The sequence below is a fragment of the Schistocerca cancellata genome, chromosome 5 (genome assembly GCF_023864275.1).
Source record: "Schistocerca cancellata isolate TAMUIC-IGC-003103 chromosome 5, iqSchCanc2.1, whole genome shotgun sequence".
Classification (NCBI taxonomy): domain Eukaryota; kingdom Metazoa; phylum Arthropoda; class Insecta; order Orthoptera; family Acrididae; genus Schistocerca; species Schistocerca cancellata.
The window spans coordinates 173,509,704-173,535,555 of record NC_064630.1 but is presented as its reverse complement, the minus strand read 5'-3'; the positions used below and the strand labels follow the sequence as shown (position 1 = coordinate 173,535,555).

General features: G+C 39.3%; 1 protein-coding gene across 13 annotated transcripts in view; it reads left to right on the top strand.

Annotated features, from left to right (window-relative positions):
• Positions 1 to 25,575, top strand: part of LOC126189034 (MAGUK p55 subfamily member 7) — a 265,575-nt gene extending 240,000 nt beyond the window's left edge. For all 13 annotated transcript variants that reach the window (XM_049930877.1, XM_049930869.1, XM_049930876.1 and 10 more), the window contains one exon: positions 19,509 to 25,575. The gene's annotated coding sequence lies outside the window, so the exon portion shown is untranslated. The remainder of the gene's footprint in view (positions 1 to 19,508) is intronic.
• Positions 25,576 to 25,852: the final 277 nt, after the last annotated feature.

Below are 25,852 nucleotides of genomic sequence, written 5' to 3'. Positions count from 1 at the left end.
CTTCCCAGGGAAGCTTATTGCTATGTCGTCCATATGGGACTCTGTATGATTGTCAAACAACGGTATTTTCATTCTATTCTTCTGCATGAATGATTTCTTACGAGCGAAATTTAAAACTTCGGCTTTCATTTTGCTACCTTTACAGCATGCCAGATTATTCAATGTGTGGCTGAACGGAATCCTTAGAACTGCTTAGCAATTTTACATAGGACCAGAATTTTCTTGGGTTGTTGGCCATATGTTTCACTAAGAGATGATGGTGATAGTTTTTGTATACTTCACGCATAGATCTTTTCATGGATACACAAATCTCTACTAACCTTTGCCTGTCAACACTCTTGCATTTCCTTTTGAACCAAGGGTGCTACAGCCTTTACTTCCTCAGGATTTTCCAAATTTCATTGTTAAACTCCAATTGCTCTTTTTTGCCTGTAAGCTACTTACTAGACACACACTTTTCCAGATTATGATTTACAGTCTGTTTAAACTTTGTCCATAATTTCTTTGTGTCCATCATACTGTAACTAAATGATCCATGAGGATGCCCAGTTCCTCCTCAAATCCCAAGTTCCATACCAGGATCTCTCCCCTGAGACTAACCCTCTCTGTGCCTCCAACACAAACCCTGTATCTAAATTCCACATGCTTCCTGCATTTCGTGTACCCGGACCACCTAGGACATCACCACTTGTCTCATGTCTCAATACTATCTAGGACTGGAGCAACTGAAACACTTTATCTGGCAGGATTTTGACTATCTCTCATTGTGTTCCAAAGTGAGAAATATCCTCATCACCTCTCCCACAGTGGTGTTCTGCCTCCCACCCAACCTACACAATATCCTTTTCCATCCCTACACCACCTGTGCTCGTGATCCCTTGCCTCACGGCTCACATCCCTGCAATAGACCTACATGTGAGACCTGCCCCATACACCCTCCCACTACCACCTCTTCCAGCCCTGCGAATGGTACATCCTACACCGTCAAAAGCATGGCCACCTATGAAAACAGCTGTGTGATCTACCAACTTGGCTGCAGTCACTGTGCTGTCTGTGCACATGAATATCCGCCATGAAACTGTAGCCAAAAGGCAGTTGGTCCACCCAATTCCTGAATATGCTGCCCAGCCCAATGTGCTTCACTTTAATGACTGGTTCACAGTCTGTGCCATTGGCATCTAGATTCTTCCTACCAACACCAGCTTTTCTGAATTGCTCAGGTGGGAATTCTCTGTACAACATATCCTTCTTTCTCGTAACTCCACTGGCCTCAGTCTTTGTTAGTCCTTGGGCACCACCTATCTGTCTCCTTCCCAGCTCTCACTCCCAGTACTTCACAAGCCTTCTGCACTGCCAATGCACCTACTTAGTTCTTTCCTCTACTCTGCTTCCCTCCTCTTCCTTTGTCCCCCTTTCTGCATTCCTCCCCCCACAAACTCTCAATGCTGAACCCAGCAGCCCTATTCTGTCCCCACCCTCACCCTGCTATCCCTCCACCCTGCTATCCCTCCACATGTCCACCCCATGCCTGTTCCTTACCCCCACAGTCTACACTCAGCCAGCGTGCTGCTCACATCAGACACAACTGCAGTCAGGCCTTAGTGCCAACAGACAGTGGCCATGAGAGTGAGAATTGCCATTAGTGTGAGTTTTCCACTTCTGAAGAAGTATTTTGTCTGAAATCTGAAATATTTGTAGCATTCTTTTTCATTGTTCCGTCTGTTGCCTAATGCATCCTCTATGTGGTGAGTAGGAGTCTTACCCTTTCCATGTTACTGTTTTTTTTTTAAATTGACTTCTGTACCTGATCCTTACTTTTAAGTGTATACAGGGTGAAGCGAAATTCGCGCACACGGGCTTCACAGTGCGATTCGTCACATGCCAGCAACAAAAAAATGTCTCTCACAAAATTTCGTCCAGCCAGCACATCAAGCAGAAAAAGGACGTTAAAGAGTGGCAGTCTGGCAACACTGTAACCTCATGTATGGTAACTGCTTCTGCCAGCTCAAATTGGTTGTGGTGTACAGTTGGTGCAGTGGATAGAGTTTTGGGTGAGCATGCAGGAGGTCGAGGGTTCAGTCCTGGGTTGAGGTATATGTTTTTTATTTGGTAAATGTAGTCTAGGTGTTACGGTGTCTGGTAGTCTAGGTGTTACGGTGTCTGGCATCTTAATTGTCAACAGCGACTGTAGCAAGTCCTCTAGAAAACATTTGCACTTACATACTACAGTCGTAGAAATGGAAGATTGGACACCTTGGAAAGAAGCCCTTTCCACGTCGTGAACGTGCATTTATTCGCACCACTTCATCTACTAGATGTGAAACCTGTTTTCTTTGTACCGTTCTCCAGTGGTCCCATAGATTAGTACCAACTATTATTCTTGCTTCCTCGAGGTCCATTACATTTCGTTAATGCCATTAGGACTAGCAACATGCTTTGAAAATAATGTCCAAACTCAGTTACTATTTGTGTTATCACTATGGTCCCATTAATTATGCCTTTCAACATTGAGTCTGGTAACCACATGCTGTTCAGTACGTATGTCAATGCATTACTATTATTAATATTATTATTATTATTATTATTATTATTATTGTTATTATTATTATCATCGATGGGATTGTGGAAACATCACGTGTATTACTGTTAGGGAAACAGTGTAATTCAAAACTGAACATTTCACAATTAGCGGTGTCGGGGTGAATCATGAAGAAGACTATCTGTCAGAGGGGTAATGCATGTTAGATGCAACAGCGTGCAGGACTAACAGCGTGTTTATACTGCATGTGCTGTTCACAAGACAGAGAGTAGTTGCGAGTGGAGTGACATGCCTGTGACAGACTCCAATGTACATGTGTACACGTACCCAATTTTCTCATTGTAAACCTGTAAACTAGTGTGGCAGACGTATGGCATGCACAAACAATGAATATGTGGATATGTTCCTGTTCCTTGGCGCATCTGATAACCGGGCTGGTGTTTCAACTCGTGAATAAGCTGCTAGATATCCTCGTCAAAGCCATCCAGATAAATATATGTTTCATCATCTGGGGCTGCACCTTCGGGAGTCAGGTTTTCTTCTTCCACAATCACTTGACAGAGGTCTTCCACAGACTCGCCATACTCCTGCTACTGAGGAAGCTATTCTGGAGGTCATACACCAAGAACCTCAGTGAAGGACACATAGTGTAGCAAGACAGCTGCGTGTCTTGCAATGCAAGGTCGTTAATGTGCTGCACTACCATGGGCTGCACCCCTATCATTATGCTGTCATGCAACACATGCATTCTGCAGATCGCCATCAGCGGATGCAATTCTGTGAATGGTTCCAACAACAACAGGAAGCCAACGATGACTTCATTAACACTGTAAATATGGTTGGATGAAGCAGCATTCACTCATGAGGGTGTCTTCAATATGCACAGTGCTCGCCATTGATGTGAGGTTAACCCACACATCACCCACAACTGTCGCTATCAAGTTTTCTTTGGTATCAATTTCTGGGCCGGAATATTGGGCGCAGGTGTTTGGGCCCCTACATGTTGCCTGACATGTTGACTGCACGAAAGTATCATGCATTTCTCTCAAACTATCTGCCTGATGTGCTGGAAGATGTTCCAATACATGTTCAACAGAGGATATGGATCTGACATGATGGTGCACCTCCACACTCTGGAATTAATGTGCGACAGTATTTGGACACAATATTTCTAGGGAAATGCCTCGGACGTGTAGGTCCAATTGTATGGCCAACTCTTTCACCTGACCTAAATCCCCTGGATTTCTTCCTGTGGAGACACCTGAAGGACCACATGTACTCTACTCCACCAACGAATGTCGAAGAATTGCTAGCACATATTCATGCTGCTCTTGTTACTGTGGATGCAGCTTTGCTGCGAAGGGTCCAGAGCTGTGTGATCTGCCGGGTTGTGCAATGTTTGGGCATGCAGGAAGGTCGCTTTGAGCATCTTTTGTTCTGAGGACAACATATTCTGTTTTGATGGTTGTGCGGTCATTAATATGGATATTATTATTATTGTCACTGGCTGCTAATGTGTGACGTCTGAGCGCTCATATTACATGTAGCAGAAATGAGAAGTAGATGTTATGTTATTGCACTGTGCTATCATCTTTAACATCTCGAAACTGATAATGTTTTTGTAGTTATTCTGTCCTATGACAGGGCATTTGTTTCAACTGTCTGGTTCTTATCTGTCTAACCCCGTATTTCTAATGTTCAGCGATACAAAATGTTGTAAATTTAGGTTACATGTGAACTAAGAAACGTTGTATATTACAGTATGAAACATCGGAATGAAATTAGCAAATAAAAAAAGTGCACCCCAACCCAGGATCGAACCCTCGACCTCCTGCATGCTAACCCAAAACTGTATCCACTGCATCAACTGTACATTAGAATTGGTATTAAGTGACAGGGGTTATTACTGTACATGTGGTTACAGTGTTGTCAGATTGCCACTCTTTAACATCCTTTTTCTGTCGGATGTACTCGCCAGATGAAATTTTGTGACAGACTTTTTTTATCGTTGGCATGTGAGGAGTCACACTGCGAAGCCCAAGTGCGCGAATTTCACTTCACTCTGTATAAGAGTATTCTCTTAGCTCAAAAGTAGAATGCTGGAAAAGAAGTCTGGCCACCTTATTTTATAACATGTGTCAACTGCTGTGAAATGGTATTTGTAGTTGTCCACAGGTGGAGGGAGACCTACATGTACATCAACCTCTACTTGGATATTCTGCAAGTCACACTTGAGTCCCAGGCAGAGGGTTCACTGAATCATCTTCACAATAACCCTCTATTATTCCACTCCCTAAAGACGTGCAGAAAAAATGAACACCTGTATCTTTCATGTGGGCTCTGATTTCCCTTGTTTTATTATGGTAATCATTTCTCCCTGTGTAGGTCAGCATTGACAAAATATTTTCGCATTCGGAGGAGAAAGTTGGTGATTGAAATTTCATGAGAAGATCTGCCCGCAGCGAGAAACTCCTTTGTTTTAATGATTTCCACCTCAAATCCTGTATCCTGTCCTTGACACACTCTCCCGTTTTTCTCGATAATACATAATCTGCTGCCCTTCTTTGGACTTTCTTGATGTACTCCGTTAACCCTGTCTGGTAAGGATCCACACCACACAGCAGTACTCCAAGAAAGGACCTACAAGTATACTGTAGGCAGTGTCTTTAGTAGATCTGTTGCATCTTCTAAGTGTTCTGTCAGTAAAACAAAGTCTTCTACATCTACATCTACATTTATACTCCACAAGCCACCCAACGGTGTGTGGCGGAGGGCACTTTACGTGCCACTGTCATTATCTCCCTTTCCTGTTCCAGTCGCGTATGGTTCGCGGGAAGAACGACTGTCTGAAAGCCACTGTGCGCGCTCTAATCTCTCTAATTTTACATTCGTGATCTCCTCGGGAGGTATAAGTAGGGGGAAGCAATATATTCGATACCTCATCCAGAAACGCACCCTCTCGAAACCTGGCGAGCAAGCTACACCGCGATGCAGAGCGCCTCTCTTGCAGAGTCTGCCACTTGAGTTTGTTAAACATCTCCGTAACGCTATCACGGTTACCAAATAACCCTGTGACGAAACGCGCCGCTCTTCTTTGGATCTTCTCTATCTCCTCCGTCAACCCGATCTGGTACGGATCCCACACTGATGAGCAATACTCAAGTATAGGTCGAACGAGTGTTTTGTAAGCCACCTCCTTTGTTGATGGACTACATTTTCTAAGGATTCTCCCAATGAATCTCAACCTATGTATTCGCAATACATTACATTTGTCTATGTTAAGGGTCAGTTGCCACTCCCTGCACCAAGTGCCTATCCGCTGCAGATCTTCCTGCATTTCGCTACAATTTTCTAATGCTGCAACTTCTCTGTATACTACGGCATCATCCGCGAAAAGCCGCATGGAACTTCCGACACTATCTACTAGGTCATTTATATATATTGTGAAAAGCAATGGTCCCATAACACTCCCCTGTGGCACGCCAGAGGTTACTTTAATGTCTGTAGACGTCTCTCCGTTGATAACAACATGCTGTGTTCTGTTTACTAAAAACTCTTCAATCCAGCCACACAGCTGGCCTGATATTCCGTAGGCTCTTACTTTGTTTATCAGGCGACAGTGCGGAACTGTATCGAACGCCTTCCGGAAGTCAAGAAAAATAGCATCTACCTGGGAGCCTGTATCTAATATTTTCTGGGTCTCATGAACAAATAAAGCGAGTTGGGTTTCACACGATCGCTGTTTCCGGAATCCATGTTGATTCCTACATAGTAGATTCTGAGTTTCCAAAAACGACATGATACTCGAACAAAACACATGTTCTAAAATTATACAACAGATCGACGTCAGAGATATAGGTCTATAGTTTTGCGCATCTGCTCGACGACCCTTCTTGAAGACTGGGACTACCTGCGCTCTTTTCCAATCATTTGGAACCTTCTGTTCCTCTAGAGACTTGCGGTACACGGCTGTTAGAAGGGGGGCAAGTTCTTTCGCGTACTCTGTGTAGAATCGAATTGGTATCCCGTCAGGTCCAGTGGACTTTCCTCTGTTGAGTGATTCCAGTTGCTTTTCTATTCCTTGGACACTTATTTCGATGTCAGCCATTTTTTCGTTGGTGCGAGGATTTAGAGAAGGAACTGCAGTGCGGTCATCCTCTGTGAAACAGCTTTAGAAAAAGGTGTTTAGTATTTCAGCTTTACGCTTGTCATTCTCTGTTTCAATGCCATCATCATCCCGGAGTGTCTGGACATGATGTTTCGAGCCACTTACTGATTTAACGTAAGACCAGAACTTCCTAGGATTTTCTGTCAAGTCGGTACCTAGTATTTTACTTTCGAATTCACTGAACGCTTCACGCATAGCCCTCCTTACACTAACTTTGACATCGTTTAGCTTCTGTTTGTCTGAGAGGTTTTGGCTGCGTTTAAACTTGGAGTGAAGCCCTCTTTGCTTTTGCAGTAGTATCCTAACTTCGTTGTTGTACCACGGTGGGTTTTTCCCGTCCCTCACAGTTTTACTCGGCACGTACCTGTCTAAAACGCATTTTACGATTGCCTTGAACTTTTTCCATAAACACTCAACATTGTCAGTGTCGGAACAGAAATTTTCATTTTGATCTGTTAGGTAGTCTGAAATCTGCCTTCTATTACTCTTGCTAAACAGATAAACCTTCCTCCCTTTTTTTATATTCCTATTAACTTCCATATTCAGGGATGCTGCAACGGCCTTATGATCACTGATTCCCTGTTCTGCACTTACAGAGACGAAAAGTTCGGGTCTGTTTGTTATCAGTAGGTCCAAGATGTTATCTCCACAAGTCGGTTCTCTGTTTAATTGCTCGAGGTAATTTTCGGATAGTGCACTCAGTATAATGTCACTCGATGCTCTGTCCCTACCACCCGTCCTAAACATCTGAGTGTCCCAGTCTATATCTGGTAAATTGAAATCTCCACCTAAGACCATAACATGCTGAGAAAATTTATGTGAAATGTATTCCAAATTTTCTCTCAGTTGTTCTGCCACTCTTTGGTTGGCCTTCCCCACATCATTTTTTGTGTATTCAGTTTAAGTTGTTCGTAATTGTATTAGTATGTATTAGTTGAATTTACATCATTTAGATTTGATTGCTAATGTGTAACCGAAGTTTAAGGATTCCTTTTAGCACTCCTGTGAATGACCTCACATTTTTCATTATTTAGGGTCAACTGCTAAAGTTCACACCGTACAGATATCCTTTCTAAATCATTTTGCAATTTGTTTTGATCGTCTGATACCTCTACTAGGTGATAAAAACAGCGTCATTTGTGAACAACATTAAGACTACTGCCCAAATCTTCTCTTAAATTGTGTGTGTGTGTGTGTGTGTGTGTGTGTGTGTGTGTGTGTGTGTGTGTGTGTGTGAGAGAGAGAGAGAGAGAGAGAGAGAGAGAGAGAGAGAGAGAGAGCATGCATGCATGGATCATGCTGGACAGCCTTGCAGCTGCCTTATGTCAATGTGTACATTCTATCCCGCTTTGCATTAATTGCCCTAAATACACAAAGATGTCCATGCCCAAGTATCTTCTCAACCAGTAGTCACACAAAATGGCTGGGCATTGACGTGGATGTTGTGTTTTTTTCTGAGTGTAACAGATTGTGAACACTGGCGAAAGCAGCTGTGCAGAGTTTTGGTAAAATGCAGTGTATTGACTTATGCTGAGAGATGTCGCCCCATAGTGTTAACTTTGTGCCTGTCACAATCCTGTGGAAGGGTCAACCAATAAATGCTGTAGCTGTGTATTTGCAGTCTGTGTGGTGGCAAGTTCTGGGTGGTCCACAGTATTTGCCAAACTACAGATGCACAAACAGTAATCATCCACATTGTTTTCTGCTCCTTTTATGCGGGACACACCTGTCATATGCTGGCTGACAGGGGAACGCTTATCAGTGTGTTCTGGAAAGTGAAGACTGTTGGATTTTGCTCAGTGTAAATTCTCACAGGGTGTGGTTGGATCTATTTAACAGCTTCATAAATTGCAGGTAGTTCTCTGTCATACACATTTCACCACAGCTCCACTGGAAAAAAATATTATGGTTGCCATTGTTGGTCAAGTTGTTGGTGTAGGCCTGCATCTATTGTTGTTTGGCTGATGTGTACAACTCTTACCAGAAGTGCAAGTATCACTGGGTGAGCGAGGAGTATTGCATTAACTCGGTTCCCCTGAAGATTGCGGATAACTTTTCCCATCTCCAAGGCCCACTTGAGGAATCCTTGGCCTATGATGCTGTGTCCTGCAAGTGTATCGGGAAGTGGTGTTTGTATAGCTGCTGTTGCCTGGAGATGGTGGCGATAAAAGTTGACTACTGGTATTCCCAGGAAGCATCGTAATTGCTGGTAGTCTGTCTACTTTGGAAGGGTTTGTAGAGCTACTGTTTTCTCCAGTAACGGGCAAGTGCAATCTGCTGAAACTGTGTGTCTAAGGAGGTCCCTTCTGCTTTTCTGATGATTCATTTATCTTCTTTCAGCACTGTAGCGTTGTTGTGTAACTCCTGATACACTTCTTGCATATGTCACTCATGTAGCTGGGAATTGAGAAAACTAGAATGTTGTCCAGGTATGCAAAGCAAAATGGAAGCTCCTTTAACACTTCCTCTGTAAAATATGCCCCATCTGTGTGACATTTTTGAGACCAAATGACGTAAATAAATTTTCACATATGCTGAAGTTTGTAAGCACTGCCATCTTTGGGATGTTGCAGGGTGCCACAATTATTTGGTTGTATGCTTTGAAGCACTCTATGACACTGAAAATTTTTGAATGGTCTAATGTACACATAAAATCTTGAAATTTGGTATAGGGTACCTGTCTGGGAATGCCCAGGTGCTTAAAGTGAGGTAATCACCATAAGCTGTCTTTCTTGTGGCCAAGGTGCAAAGGTAAAGAACAAAGTCCGTCAGAAAAACAGGTTCTCCAAGCACGGAGCATCTCTTTAAATATGGCCTTTGTTTTTGTTAGGTGCTTCAGTGCAGTTTGTATGTGTGCTGCGAAACAATCCGGCGACGTTCCGTACAGGTGTGATGCACAATGTTAATGCTTACTGCTGCACTGTGCTGGTATTCTAAATCAGTCTAAGACTTCTTCTGTGGGTTGTCATAAGTGTTGGTGCTATCTATCCTCTGTACCAGGTGTGGCCCATAATTAAAGGCCAAACTGTTTAACAAATGCCTGGAACTTGGAAGAATTCCGACACAATGGAGACACTCGACAATAAAAGTTCTCTACAAAGGAAGAGGAGACCCAATGGACTCAAACAAGTACAGAGGCATAGCCCTGGAAAATACTCAATTCAAGATGTTTTCGAAGATAATAACACAAAAAATCCAAGCCTCTGTGGACAGTCATCTCCCAGAACGACAAATGGGTTTCAGATCTGGAAGATCAACGCTTACGGCAGTCAGGCTTCTTCTAAACAACATCGATGATGCGCTACAAAAGAAACAAATGTTCTACACAGTGTTCATAGACTTTACCAAAGCCTTTGACCTATTGGAAAGAGAGCTCATAGTCCGAAAACTGGAAAACACAATGGGAGAAGATAGTGTATGGGCAAGAATAATCAAATCAATCCTCGAATACAATTTAATTACAATATCAGACAATCTCTCTCGTTCGAACCCCATTCTGCAATCGAACGGAGTCTTACAGGGTGACCCAATGAGCCCTTTGCTATACATTCTTGCCACTGAAGAAGTACTCCGAATTGGAGAAAATGAAGAAGATGTGTATGTATATGCATACGCTGACGACATAGCCGTAGGTTCAACAGATATACAGAAGCTGCAGAGAATCATTGAGAAAATAGACAGATGGTGCAGTGAACACAAACTACACATAAACATAGCAAAGACAGAAATGGTAATTTTCAGAAAAGGTGGCAAAACACCCAAGAATGCGGAAACCAGTATCAGAGGACAAAAAATAAAAATCTCATCAGACTTTAAATACCTAGGAGTGACATTGCAACCAACAGCCAAATGCTTCACAAAACATACAACAGAACGTGCAGCCCAAGCAATAATAGCAATACAGGACATCAAAAACACCCGTCTACTCAGTCTAGAAACAGCCATGAAATTATTCAACGCAAAAATCTTGCCAATCCTGGCCTATGGGATGGAGGTTATATGGGACCACCTGACAGAAAAAAATCTAGAAACACTAGAAAAAGTAAAATCGACCTATCTAAAAAGAGCACTAGGTCTCTCAAAGACAACAAGATCTAGACTAGTGTACCTGCTAGCGAGAGAGACATTCGTAATTGAAGACATCAGACTTCGATATATGATGCCACACACCAGGGCTTCCAGAAAGCAACTGAAGATCATGGAGGACAAACGAGAAAAAATATGGCCGGAGTTTTATGGCACCGAAGCAATTACGAACCGCTCATGGACAGCACCAAACTTCGAACAGCGACATGTTGTAACTAGACTTTCTACTCACGGCTTTCATCATCTAATCTGCAAAAACAAAACTTATCACGACCCAACCGCAACATGTGTATGTGAACTGTGTAACGATGCCTGTGAACGATATCACATAGAACTGTGCAGTAAAAGAGTGAAATCGATAAATGAATATGCAAAAATGTAAAATGTAAATGTAAAATGTTAAGCAATGTAACTGTATATGGCTATTTGGCTGCAATTTTATTAAATAAAAAAAAATAATTAAAGGCTCTGAGGCAGAGCCACTCTTAATAAATATTAAAATAAATTTTCCAATAATGTAAAAAATAAAATAAAATTACCATAACACATGTCACATATTTCCCACACAGATTTAAATAATACCAGTCAAGGTTTCTGGAACTTGATATAAGTGATATCAAGCAATGTTTTTCAAACAGCTAGTAGTGAGTCTTCAAGGTTGCGCCTTGAAATGCCACTTAGCTCTATGTAACAGAGGTTTGGGGGCATGGCTTCCTTGTAGTACAGTGCTTATGGGTGTCCCAAAGACTCTCATGTTTTAGCCTGAGGATGTCCTACCAACCTGCACACAATTTTCACATTCCACTGCTTACACCAAAAGGGAATGACCAGAGTTGCTGAAATTTCACTGTTGAATCCGTGTCTCTATATTTCTCTATTATGCTTTGGTGCGTCATTAATTGATGTTTTGTAGTATTGCTTTGATAGAGTTTTAAACAATTTTTTTATATCTGCCATTGGGTATTCTATCCACCATTGGAATAAGTTTGCAGATGTCTCGCCAGAGTGCACTACAGTGTAGTAACATGAGTATGACCACCTAGTGAGAGTTTCACGAATGACTAGATAAAAGTGCAAGAAATATACCCCATATTCAAAATATGTCCTATTACTTTAGTTTCTTTGCTTGTTGATTGTGGGTAATATGCATTATTAGCAAGTTTCTTTTTGTGAGTGTATTATGCAAGTTTTGGGGGTTTTGCTTTCTTGCAAATAATAGCAGCATACCATGAGTTCGAGAACAACACAGTATGGATTCAGTGTGCAATTTATCAGGTAAAATTTTGGAATATGCAGTTAAAATGAAAGTGAAGGAACTTGGTGCGGCCAGAGTCGATGTATACATGAGTAAAGAACAAAAACAGTGTAAATTCGGGTAAGGGTATACACGAAATTTTAACACGGAAATGTAAAATGTAGCTGAGTGGTTGTTTGTGCTATATTATATCTTCATGATACACAGCTGTAAATACACCAAATAGTGTGTGTAAATTACCATGGCAGTTAATCGGATTGCTCATGTCAGCCAATCACAGCACGAGATCCATGATGTAATGGAAACATCATTGTTTTGTCATGCAAACTCATAAATGCCGCAGTTTGAGTGTACAAAACATTAAATGTCTGATGTTCACATTAAAGATCTCTTCAAAGTGCATCTTTTAGTATGATTTGTTTTGGTAAAATGTTGGGAAATGTGACATTGGTGGCTTTGATATTATTTTGTAGCTGGTTATGAAGCAGGAAGAAGATATAGTATGTAAATGTTTGGTAGAGTTTGATATTGCAACCCCCTCCCCCCTGAAATCTTTAATTACGGTGACCACCTGATCTGTAGCTTAGCCCAAGGTCTAGGTTAGTTCCTATGGATAAATGTCGCAGCCTTCTCTAGTATGGGGACCACTAGCCACGCCTGCTGTGTACTATGCTGTAAGCGGAGCACACCCATATGCCGGTTACTGTGCTACCATCAATGGTATTCTGTAATCATGCTGTCGTCAAATCTACATTAATATACAATGAAGAAGAAAGTCAGTGTCTAATATTGATTTGGTGATGTCGACAACTACAAATGTCTAGGTGCAGAGGATGACAAGCTCTAGGCACGAATGTTCATTTGGCTTATTGTCAGGTTCACACTGGGTTGGTAGCATGCTGACCAGCAGTTGCAGCCCTGTGAAATGTTACACTTAATCTAGATTGTGAGTGTCCTTTAGGTAGAAACCTGGTTTCGTGTATTTCGGCGCTTGCCAACTAAAATACATGTGGATCAGCAAACAATAGTAAGCCAATAATCTTAGTGTTGCAGAGCTGTAGTATGCCAGGATTGTAGCTGTTTACTAGGTCCTCCCTGTTGCTACTACTCTCAAACCTGTTCAGCCAGTGTCTCCACTGTGGCACGTAAAGCCAGAGTTCTTCAAAAACGCTTGATGGAGGGGGGGGGGGGGTCATCTCTTCAGACTTGTTCAGCATGTGCTGGTGCGTCATATGCCGATGATGTCACTGCAAATTTAGCTGGTGACTCCAATTAATGTATATTTCATCAACCACTTTTAGCAACTTGTCGATTGGTTGATTGTCATCCAGTACCAATGCTACATGCAATTGTGGTTGTAACTGTGTTGTCAGATATATAACAATAAATCGTCCAAAACCTTAATTGTGTCAGTCATACCCTGTAGGTGCCACCAAAATTCTGGGAGAATTTCGTCACTCCATGTTTTCTTGATAAAGCACTTGTTTGAGCTTTTGGTCAGGCAATTTGGTGCAGCGAGTAATTAATTCAGCTTTCAGGATATGCTTGATGACATGGCAGGTGCACAATAATGTGTGGCTTCTTGCACTGGTCTAAATTGCTAGTATTTAGTGTAAACTCTGCCATGATCATTGGTAACTTCTTTGTGTGCAATAATATTTTCTGTGACTGCACACCAAATTTGTGTTTGACTGGACATAAACTATGGGGCCCGTAACTGGATGTGCGGAACAGAAGAACATCATGAACTGACACACAGGCAGTTCATTGCTCCTAAGTGTAGTTGTGAAATGGAAGAGATCAACAGAACAGTCAACATTTTCAAATCTAGCTCAACATCACCTCCTGGCTTATTGGAAAGGTCAAATGCCCAATGATGTGTAGTTGACATTATTGTCTGTGTTTGTTGAATTGAGGTGGCATTGTGCACTGTATTAGCATTCGGTTCTATGCACTGCACAGTGTCCACTTTTTGCATTGCAGGAAGGGGGAGATCCAAAACCTGGATTTCTTTGTGAACTTCTTGAACCTCGTTGTTGGTTGTACGCAATTGCTTATAAGTCTTTTCCATTGTTGTGGCATGTTATTATGTGTTGACAAAATACATTGTCTATACTTATACTTGCTTCTTTATTATTGGGGTCATTAATTATTAGCCAATCAACAAAGACCAAAAAAGATCAAAACGTAGGAGAATGATCGTGTAGTCACAAATTTTTGTACAGTGATAGGAGGGAGTGTCATGAATATTTACAAAAAATCCCCACCACTGGGGGGGTGAATGTGGTGGTGGAGGGTGGGGGTATTTAAAGGACATTTTGTTGTACGTTTTCTTAAATAATTTAAAAAACATACCTGTTGAAAATGTTTCCCTGTAGAAAATTAAACTACATTAAATTTCCTGCAAAACTGTCCCTTTCATTAATTCTCCAGAAGTAATAGTTTCTGCGTAGCAGGGAATGGAAAACTTGCAGATTATTAAGAATAGTGTCTTAATGATATAAGTTACTTTTTGCTGTTACATGAAGTGGATTAAGAAGAAATATTAAATGTGTGTACCACATGTAAGTGCATTAGAACCATATTAAGAGATAAATTATATTATGGATGTGTAACAGGATTGATTGAGCTAAGCAGATGATCCAAAAAATGCACCTTTCAATATGGAAAACTACATATTTTCCAACATGCAGTGAAGTCTGTCCTCCAGGAGACATAGGAAAAATGATAGACAGCAGCAAGGAGCGACATTTACCAATCCAATTCTTGGCCAACCAACACTAAAATGGTCACTGACAATGTCACACATACAAATTACACATTTCTCAGCCATTAAGTATAAGAGTCTCTTTTACATAAAAGCTGGAAACAAGTGTTCCTTTCAAAAACTGAAAATAACTCCATTATATAAGCACAAGCTCTGTCAAATTACTTTGTCTGCTCCTCTAAGAGAACTCGACAGGAAGATGCCATACTGGATCACTAAGAATCAATTTTCCCTCTAGCAGTGTTAAATGGGCACAGAGATTTAAATAAATTTTCTCCACTTGTGTTTCTTGTGTTATTATTATTAGTAATCATATCTATATTTCATGTAGTGTTAATGTACTTTGTGAAAAATAAACACCACCTGGTCATATCTGCGCATTGCTCCACCAGCAGTTCCTAAGGCACGCTGTGGAGGTTCAATATAACTTTGTGAAACACCCTATAGTTCCTTCTTGTGGCATAGTGAGGACCCAGAGTAGGGTGTCATCTGCTCACTTTTCAGTTTGCAGACTATTAAGCAGGGAATTACATGACCGCAATACGGCGACCTACCTTCCCTTGTTCTTCTACCCTCTCCCCCCTGTTACAACCACAGAATACAATTTATCCATTACTACAGATCTACAGCACTTAGAAATGGTACACACATTTAATATTAGTCCTTAACCCACTCATTTAACAGTAAACAATAATTTTGTACCACTAAAATACTATTTTTAATAATCTGCAGTTTTTCCATCCCCTGCTAAGTGGAAACAATTAGTCCTAGAGAAGAAAATGAATAGGACATTTTTGGGTAAAACTTAATGTAGCTTAATTTTGTAGTGGGAATCATTTTCTTTAGAAGCTGTTATTTTCAAATTATTAAGGAAGAACTTAAAAAAGTGTCTTTCAAATGTCCCCCCACCTCCATACTCACACCGCACTGGTGGGGATTTTTAGTATGCTGATCATGACATTGCCTTCTACCACTCTACAAAAATTTTCAACTACAGAATTTTTTCTTCCTAATTTTCCTTCATTGACTGGACTATTATGTGTGTGAAGTTTACAAATCGTGTAAAATAATTACATAGAAATGAAGTATACACAATTAACTTATTATTCATTCAAATACTTATCAATAAATGAACACAGATAACTTGACATGCAAAGTAATTTCAAAGATACACCTTGTACCAGAAGTAAAACACACTACAGTTGGTTTCTGGATCAGTTATTCCCAAACAAATAATGTTAGTTTGAATGGAACATATGCTGTGTCTACCACTTCTTTATAGATGTTTATCAAATGTCACTGAAGTGAAAAGGATATCAGTGATTCTATCAAAGACTACAGAATTGACATTGTAACTCAATAATCATAAAACTGAATTTATAATTCTAGAGAGGAAAGTCAATGAAATTAATGAAAACTAAAGTTACTTGCAGTTGACCTGCATTACTTTCAGCAAATCTTACAAAAGCAATTACTCATTCAACCAGGGTTAATAAAATTAAATGTATTGAAGAAATCATGTGACCGCAGGTGCAAGAATTAATAAAATAAAAAGGGCATATTGTTTAACTAAAAATGTTTACAACAAAATGAGCATTTTATTATAGTTTTAAGGCCAGAGTGATTATTTGTATATGAGTGCTTAGAAAGGGAATAGAATATGAAGAGCATAGAGGTACTTGATAGGTGGTTCAGAAAAATGATGGGTGCAACTCAAACAAAAGAGGACTGGGAAAAGTTATGGAACTGGACCTTAACCTCAATGGCGTGTTTGATTGGAGCAAAACAGAACATATTACTAAAGCATGACCGGTTTATTTTGAACATGAAAATTTAATTGAACAAACACACATTGTACACTCTTAAAAAGGAAAATTTTCTTTTAATTTTAGGAAACATCAGTGGCTATGGTGCAGCAACCTTAGTGTAGGTTGCAAATGACAGCAGAAGCTTTATTTATGCAATTTGACCATTTGATGCATCTTTAAAATTTGTTTGGGAACTACAGATAACGCATTAGTGGTCATAAATAGTCAGACTTTTGAAATGCAAAGGCATGCAGCAATGCTAAGATAGGGCCATACTTATAACCTTGAAACATACATATTGCAACACAAAGTGTAGTAGACATGAATACATAACAACATATATGTGCATGCTATGTAAGACTGACAGACTATGTAATTTGCAACCTTCACTGTTTTTCATACTGGAAATATCCGTATCTTAATGACTGTTAGTTAACTAAAACATGCCCCTTGCTGACCCCATAGAACAGGAAACCTTAAGTCTTATTTTTATTTTTTATATTTTTTAATTTGTTGTTTATTTATTTTATATATACCTCTGTCGATAAAAACAGAACCCTTATAGGATCACTTTGATGTCCACTTGTCTGCCTGCCCTGTCTGCCCAAGTCTTAAGAGCCCTTTTTTTCAGGAGTTACAATAGCAAATGTGAAATTAGCAGAATGAGATTTTCACTCTGCAGCGGAGTGTGCGCTGATATGAAACTTCCTGGCAGATTAAAACTGTGTGCCCGACCGAGACTCGAACTCGGGACCTTTGCCTTTCGCGGGCAAGTGCTCTACCAACTGAGCTACCGAAGCACGACTGACGCCCGGTACTCACAGCTTTACTTCTGCCAGTACCTCGTCTCCTACCTTCCAAACTTTACAGAAGCTCTCCTGCGAACCTTGCAGAACTAGCACTCCTGAAAGAAAGGATATTGCGGAGACATGGCTTAGCCACAGCCTGGGGGATGTTTCCAGAATGAGATTTTCACTCTGCAGCGGAGTGTGCGCTGATATGAAACTTCCTGGCAGATTAAAACTGTGTGCCCGACCGAGACTCGAACTCGGGACCTTTGCCTTTCGCGGGCAAGTGCTCTACCAACTGAGCTACCGAAGCACGACTGACGCCCGGTACTCACAGCTTTACTTCTGCCAGTACCTCGTCTCCTACCTTCCAAACTTTACAGAAGCTCTCCTGCGAACCTTGCAGAACTAGCACTCCTGAAAGAAAGGATATTGCGGAGACATGGCTTAGCCACAGCCTGGGGGATGTTTCCAGAATGAGATTTTCACTCTGCAGCGGAGTGTGCGCTGATATGAAACTTCCTGGCAGATTAAAACTGTGTGCCCGACCGAGACTCGAACTCGGGACCTTTGCCTTTCGCGGGCAAGTGCTCTACCAACTGAGCTACCGAAGCACGACTGACGCCCGGTACTCACAGCTTTACTTCTGCCAGTACCTCGTCTCCTACCTTCCAAGGTAGGAGACGAGGTACTGGCAGAAGTAAAGCTGTGAGTACCGGGCGTCAGTCGTGCTTCGGTAGCTCAGTTGGTAGAGCACTTGCCCGCGAAAGGCAAAGGTCCCGAGTTCGAGTCTCAGTCGGGCACACAGTTTTAATCTGCCAGGAAGTTTCATATCAGCGCACACTCCGCTGCAGAGTGAAAATCTCATTCTGGAAACATCCCCCAGGCTGTGGCTAAGCCATGTCTCCGCAATATCCTTTCTTTCAGGAGTGCTAGTTCTGCAAGGTTCGCAGGAGAGCTTCTGTAAAGTTTGGAAGGTAGGAGACGAGGTACTGGCAGAAGTAAAGCTGTGAGTACCGGGCGTCAGTCGTGCTTCGGTAGCTCAGTTGGTAGAGCACTTGCCCGCGAAAGGCAAAGGTCCCGAGTTCGAGTCTCGGTCGGGCACACAGTTTTAATCTGCCAGGAAGTTTCATATCAGCGCACACTCCGCTGCAGAGTGAAAATCTCATTCTGGAAACATCCCCCAGGCTGTGGCTAAGCCATGTCTCCGCAATATCCTTTCTTTCAGGAGTGCTAGTTCTGCAAGGTTCGCAGGAGAGCTTCTGTAAAGTTTGGAAGGTAGGAGACGAGGTACTGGCAGAAGTAAAGCTGTGAGTACCGGGCGTCAGTCGTGCTTCGGTAGCTCAGTTGGTAGAGCACTTGCCCGCGAAAGGCAAAGGTCCCGAGTTCGAGTCTCGGTCGGGCACACAGTTTTAATCTGCCAGGAAGTTTCATATCAGCGCACACTCCGCTGCAGAGTGAAAATCTCATTCTGGAAACATCCCCCAGGCTGTGGCTAAGCCATGTCTCCGCAATATCCTTTCTTTCAGGAGTGCTAGTTCTGCAAGGTTCGCAGGAGAGCTTCTGTAAAGTTTGGAAGGTAGGAGACGAGGTACTGGCAGAAGTAAAGCTGTGAGTACCGGGCGTCAGTCGTGCTTCGGTAGCTCAGTTGGTAGAGCACTTGCCCGCGAAAGGCAAAGGTCCCGAGTTCGAGTCTCGGTCGGGCACACAGTTTTAATCTGCCAGGAAGTTTCAAATGTGAAATTACCCAAAAAATTTAAACTTGAAACTAAAATTTTGGTTAGGAAAAGTATGGAGGACATGACAGTGAGATGAATCATTAATAAACCAGTGGTTGCTTTTACAAAAGACTATGAGTAAGAAGTGAGGCCAAAAATATTTCATTACAATTTATCAACTACTGTTTTTGAATATTTTGACAGCATTGATGTCCCAAATTTGTATCCTTGTTTTTAACAGTTACTGCTATTGCCATCTCTGCTCTAGAAACATAGATTTCTATACTTAGTGAATGTGTTCTTTATACTATTCGTATAATTTGTACTTTTCAATTTAACTTATATCTGTAGATTTTTATCATCTTTTACTTCTTTACAGCTGGATACCAGATTGTATCATAGTGGTACGTCGGTTTGTTGGATGCCTTGCTACAGAAGTTGAGTACGAAGATAGAATGATGAGATTATTGACAACATGTATTGGACTGCCTCAGAAAAAAATAGTGTCTTCAGATATCATTCAGAAGAGTCCTTTCTATTGTGTTTAATATTTATTCTAATTTTTTCTGATGGTTCTATATGTTATATAAAATATTGCAACCTTTGTATGAAATGTAAAATTAAATTATGTAAGCTGTGGACTAATTGTGGGTGTTCACTCTGTCAGCATTTTATGCAGTCTCTGTGGGAAGAAAGAAGTTAATTGCATCTTTGACAAAAGAGGCTGCATTTTACAAACAAAAGTGTTAACTTTATTAGCTTGTAAAGATCCTGTTTCATTATGTGTGTCTGTCCACATTGTAATTGTTGTCACAATCATGCAGGTGTCTTTTTTTATTCTTGTTCAGCAGCTTTGTTAATTGTGTGATAAGCAATTCACTGATCACTGCCATTGTAATATGAGATTAAAACAAGTACATAGTTTAACATTATGAATGTTACTGAGTCTGAATTTTTTACATTAGTTTTGATCATTTTTGTCAGCATAGTTGTTAGCTGCCAGGTATGGGATTAACATTAGTGTCAGTTTTGTCAGCACCAAGTTTGTAAGCTGGTTGTTTGAACTATACATTAACTGCAGTTTCTTTAATCCTTTGTCATTCATTATTGTCCACATTTTGACTTGTGGTCTTTGAGGCCAGCAGCTTTTTTAAAGTTGTCATATATCTTTTGAAATTCAGTTGAATTAATATATTTATTAGTAGCTTGATATAGTGATCACACAGTTGTGCCATGCTTGTACGTAAAAAATGTTTGTTAACAAAATGTTTAAAATTGTAAAGGTTTTGTTAGTTTTATTCTTGATATTTATAGGGATTTTCAGTTAACAAGATTTTACCAAAACATCAAAAGTTAAGTGTTGAGCAGCAACAATAGTCCGTTGATGACTGGTGACATTATAAATCTGATAAAATGTAGATAATTTAAATTTGCCATTTATATCCAGTTTTGCATCACTAGTGTGTGTGTGTGTGTGTGTGTGTGTGTGTGTGTGTGTGTAACAATAAAGACTGCAACAGCAAAGTTTTTTTTCTTTTTCTTGTATTCTGTTCTAGATATATTTAAAAACTTGAAACAATAGAGAAAACAAGGACAAGTGTGGTACTCAACAATGGATCAAAAAGTGAACAAATGTGTGGGAATGTACATTTATCGAAAATGTCTCCTCAGGGCTTTGGAACTAACAAAGATGGTGCTGTAGACATTCTGTTTAATTGCACTGTTGTAATGGCAGTTAAAAATAGAAAACCCAGCCAGGGTTAATTTAACTATGCAGAAGGAGGACAGCCAATCACTCTGTAGTTGTACTCGTAGGCAATGAATAAAGGAAACTGAAGATAATTTGCAGGTTTTTTTAGACTCAGAATTCATCAGTTCCTTTCTTATGCAGACTGATGACATGCTCTTAACATTGGTAATTACATGATGTGTCTAAATAGTAACAAAGACAGCCAACTTGTTTTTATATCATAGCCTGTGCCTTTATCAAGTCTGCTGGAATCCCTCCAGTCAGATTGATTACATGCATAATCCTAGTTCTCCTTTGTAAATTTGAAACTGATCTATTTCCTTCTAACATTTGGATGTGTATCCATGAGTTGCCTGCATACTTTATAATTAATTTCCTGTAATTGTGCATTCTTGTTGTTCTAATGATTGCATAATGTAATAATGACTGTTTCTTGTATCTTTGTCTCTATTGTTATCAGAATATTTCGTGAGATATTTATTTATGTATCAAGTATTTAAAAGTGATCATAAAAAAAGAAATAGAAATACAGAGATCTATTGTTTTGGCATACCATAATTTGTTGTAGATAGCCTGTCATAACAAAAAAGGGGAAAGGAAAAGAAAAACATATGTTTATGTTGGATATCTTTAGTTGTTTTTTCCACATCACAGTACTTGGCTTTAGTATTTATTTCCCACTTGAATTTCCTGTGTAGTTTCCTGTACAATAAAGCACATTTTCATAAGTTGTAGTCTGTAAACACAATGTATGATGTATATGTGATTTTGTACCATCAGTTTATTTTTAATTTTTTAAATTGAAAATGTAAGCTGTAAACTACCTAAGAATAATGACTTTCTTCGAGTGAAGCAATGACAAAGCTGCTGTTTTGGGTTGCCCCAGAAGTCTATAATGTTTAACAAAATAATATGCTTCATTGTCTCACAGAACCTTGTTTTTAACCACTGGGATTATGATGTTATAAAAGTCATGTAAGAAACTTGCTAACAATGGGTTGTAATACCATAAACAGATAAGATAATTATGTGCACAACAGAGGGGAAATGGTTCCAACAGCGAGAAGTAAATAACAAGTTTACAATATGTTGAAGAAGATGGATCACTAAATACGAAGTAAAAGAAGCAGTGAACAAAGAACGAAGATGGGATGGTTGGGGGACAGAAAATGCTTTGCTCTGAATAAAATCTATGAGGTGGAAAATGTTTGACTTTCAGACAAAGTGCTTCATCATAGCTCACAAATACAAATGGCAACTCGCTCGCACATATTCACTTAGGAGACTGCAGTAGGTTACTTGTGCAAATTTGTTAACTGTGATGGATGGCTTTGTTCAGAAGTTAAACATTTTGTGCCATAAGGACGTGATTCAGAGCTAAGTGTTTTCTGCCCTTTTTACATGCTTGTCCATTACTCAGTGTCTCTTCTATTTGGTGACAGTGATCTATCTTCTTTTTCATATTATAAATAATATGATTGGAGCTTATGAAATAAAATTTGTTTCATGCTACAAAGGATAAAATGAAACAGTGTCAACAGCTCTTTTTATGGCTGTCTGACACACCGTTCTTTTTAACTTGCCCCTTTTTAGTTTCATAAATTCTCTTAAAGAGAGAATGGATGCTATTTTGTTTAAAGATGAACATTCCATTTCTTTTTTTATGGCTATTAGTGAATTTTTATGTTATATTGTGTGTATGAGATCAGCAGTTAAATGTTTCATTGTTTGTAGAGACACAAACTGTCAGTGTGCAAAGATTTTTGAATAATGGTTGCCATTCCTCTCCCCTCCCCATCTTTCTCATGTTTACATATAGTGTTTTAAGTGAATAACACAAAATTATATAGTGCGTGCAATAAACTTTTGTAAATTCTCAAAAAAATAAATTTAAAAAAATTGAAGTAGATAGGTGATGAAGACAGATACTATCACTACCAATAATTGTGTGAGAGAGGTAAACACAGGCCATATGTAAATTGTTGCTAAGCTTACGGATAGTGTGCTTCTTCATTTTTAGATATAAAACTGTATCAGAAGGAAAATCCAGTCGAAGGAATTAATAAATTATGAGAACTAACTTCCGACCAGTTCTTATCTTCAGGAAGGGAAATATGTAGTACTGCTGGATGCACATAACAGTAAAAGTGGCAACACTATCCTGTTTTTGAACTGATAGTCCTTCTTCAGGGGGGAGAGAGGGATGCGTTGGGGACGATTGAAGAGAATGGCATGTCACTCAAGACAATAGGTAAAGGTAGACAAATGTGAAGACGGGAAGTAAAAGTATTATTGTGCACATTATTCTTGCAGTTGGTAGGTTAATGTCTACCATTCCTGTTCAATGATTTAAGAAAAGTTTTCAAAAATATTTATTCACAGAAACATCAACCAAACAATTTTACGCTGTTTATGGTTACAACCATGCAATGATCATCTTCAGATCATAAAATGTTGTAACAGCATATTCAAGTTTATATGATCCAGAATTTTTTGGTGAGTGCACCAGTGCACAACACTTTTGGATATTCTTAAATGATTTCATCCATTAATCAGATATGGAGAGAGCTCTAAAAACGAAATCATAGTAGGTGCAACACGTAACATACAAAAAAAAAAAAAAAAGAGTTTTCTTGGCTAATGTATATTTTGGTGTATTTAAGCAATTGCAGTATTCTGCAATTTTTTATAGGTGCATACATGTATAACTGCAAATGTTAAATCTTTATGCTGGGATGTTTTGCTAACAGTTTTGACAGGCTGTCACATACTGCCATTGAAAATGTAATATTGCTGCAAAGACTCTGACACTGATATAATCAAAAAATTATAGTGAATCCTCATCTGTAGTGTTGTTTCATTTGTAGTCTTTATTTATTTTATGAAGACTATGGCCTCATTATTGATTCTGTGTAATTTTCTGTTGCATGTTATAACATAGAGCTCTTCAATATTTTCCAGTATTATTTATTGTTTCCATAGAGGGAACTCAGCTCTGGTGTAGTTACTTTTTTCCGTAAGGATGTTAATTTAGTATGATTCTTCTGCAACCACACTGCCATACACCCACTGATTAAAGAGTTGCGCAGTTTTGTAAAATTATTGAAAACATTTGTCACTGGCTTTCTGTTTGACATGGTTGACTTCATACTGTAACCTGGAGCTGGACTTCCCCACACTGAACTTTGTTTGATCTTATAGAATTTTTTTAGTCTCCATGTTGTGCATGATTCAAAGAAGTTCTATTCTGTCATAAACAGTTGTGTAGGTGAGGTGTTAGCAAATAATTAAACATAAAATGTTGGTCACTTTGTACTCAAACTGACAAAAGTTGATATAATTTATGTGCCATAGTGCAAAACTGATCAACATAATTTATTACACACAGAAACAACATTTACACAAATAATGCTGACAAACTAGATAAGTTATTTCTGTGTATTATTTTGTATGTATTTATTTAAAAGATCAACCAGTTCGTTATTTCCTTTTTTACGTGTACAACAAACCACCAGGAACCAGAATTCAGTGAATGCTCAGCTGTAGCAGAAACCATTTGCCATAATTACAATAGTTTAATATCACAGACTCATTATTTTTGGTCACAAATTTCAATGTATTATAACGGAGTGATTATTTATTTTTACTTTTATGAGGATAGGGTGGTTATCATTTCACCATCTTGGATCTATTCTCTTATAGGTTGTGTATAAAGCAACTCATAAACTGTTTAATATTTATTATCAGTGTTACTATAAGTGGGATGTACTACCATATTTTATCTATTTCTGCCCAAAATGAAAAGGTGTTAAAAACCCTTTGTAATTGTATTCATTGACTTATCAGTTTTAAAGGATATCTCCGTATTTCTCATGTATACATATTGCACATTAAAAAAAAAAAAAACCTTGTTGCTGACAAATTCCTAAATTATAGTGCTTTATACAAATACAGTGAACATTGCATAATTCTTCACTGTAGTGTGTTCGTGGTGTTGGATATTAGTGTTGTGCACAGGTTTCAATCTTGGTAGCATCAAGTTTTCATATTGATAAAACTTGGCAATGAGCTTAAAATTCAGATGTTTTCCTACACCTCAAAGGTGGACATTGTTGTTGTTGTTTCTTTACTGAGACATATTAAAATAAGTTTCTGTGAAGGCAACATTTTGTATGAATATTAGCCATTGTGTGGTCTTTAAATTAATGGTTCCCTCCATAAATCCATGCCATAATATGGAGTGCATGTTCTTTAAATAATTGGCCCTTAGAGGTGTTGTTATACATTTGTACTTATTAAAGGTTAAAGTTTCAGATTGTGTGTGGAAACATGAAATCATTTTGTCCTTTTTAATTTCTGTCCTTTCATTTTTGTGACTCAGTAAGAATTTACTTTTATGTAGGTTATAGAAACTACACTTGATTGAGAATAAATCCAATATTGTGGGACCACCTAATTCATGTACAGTTCTCATGTATTTTGACATTTTCTTAGCAATAACTCAGATACAGGCTATACTCTTTCTGTCTGTTGAATTATAAAACATTAATTTTTCTTGTAATTTTTTTTTTTAAATGCTGAAGGAGCCATTGTTATGACATAGCTACTTCAGAGAAAATTATTGTCAATGATTTAAATCATATATGCAAGTACCTGTAAACAATCATATTCACAAATAAAGAATTGTTATTTATTATTCAAAGTTAGATTCTTTAAATTTTTAGTATTATACACACTGTTTTTAATAATAATTAAATCTTGATTATCCGATCTTCGGTTATCCGACCTTCTGTGTTATCCGACCCTTTCACCGCACCGGCCATGCGCCAGCTGACGACAGATCAGTGACTAACGTGTTGTTTGTTGATACTCATTTCATTGTCACCATCTGCTACTCCTCACTCCTCAGGGCTAACTTAGATCTGTAGTGGAGTGGACGTGTTGCACTTTGTTTATTGTAAAAATTTGTGGTG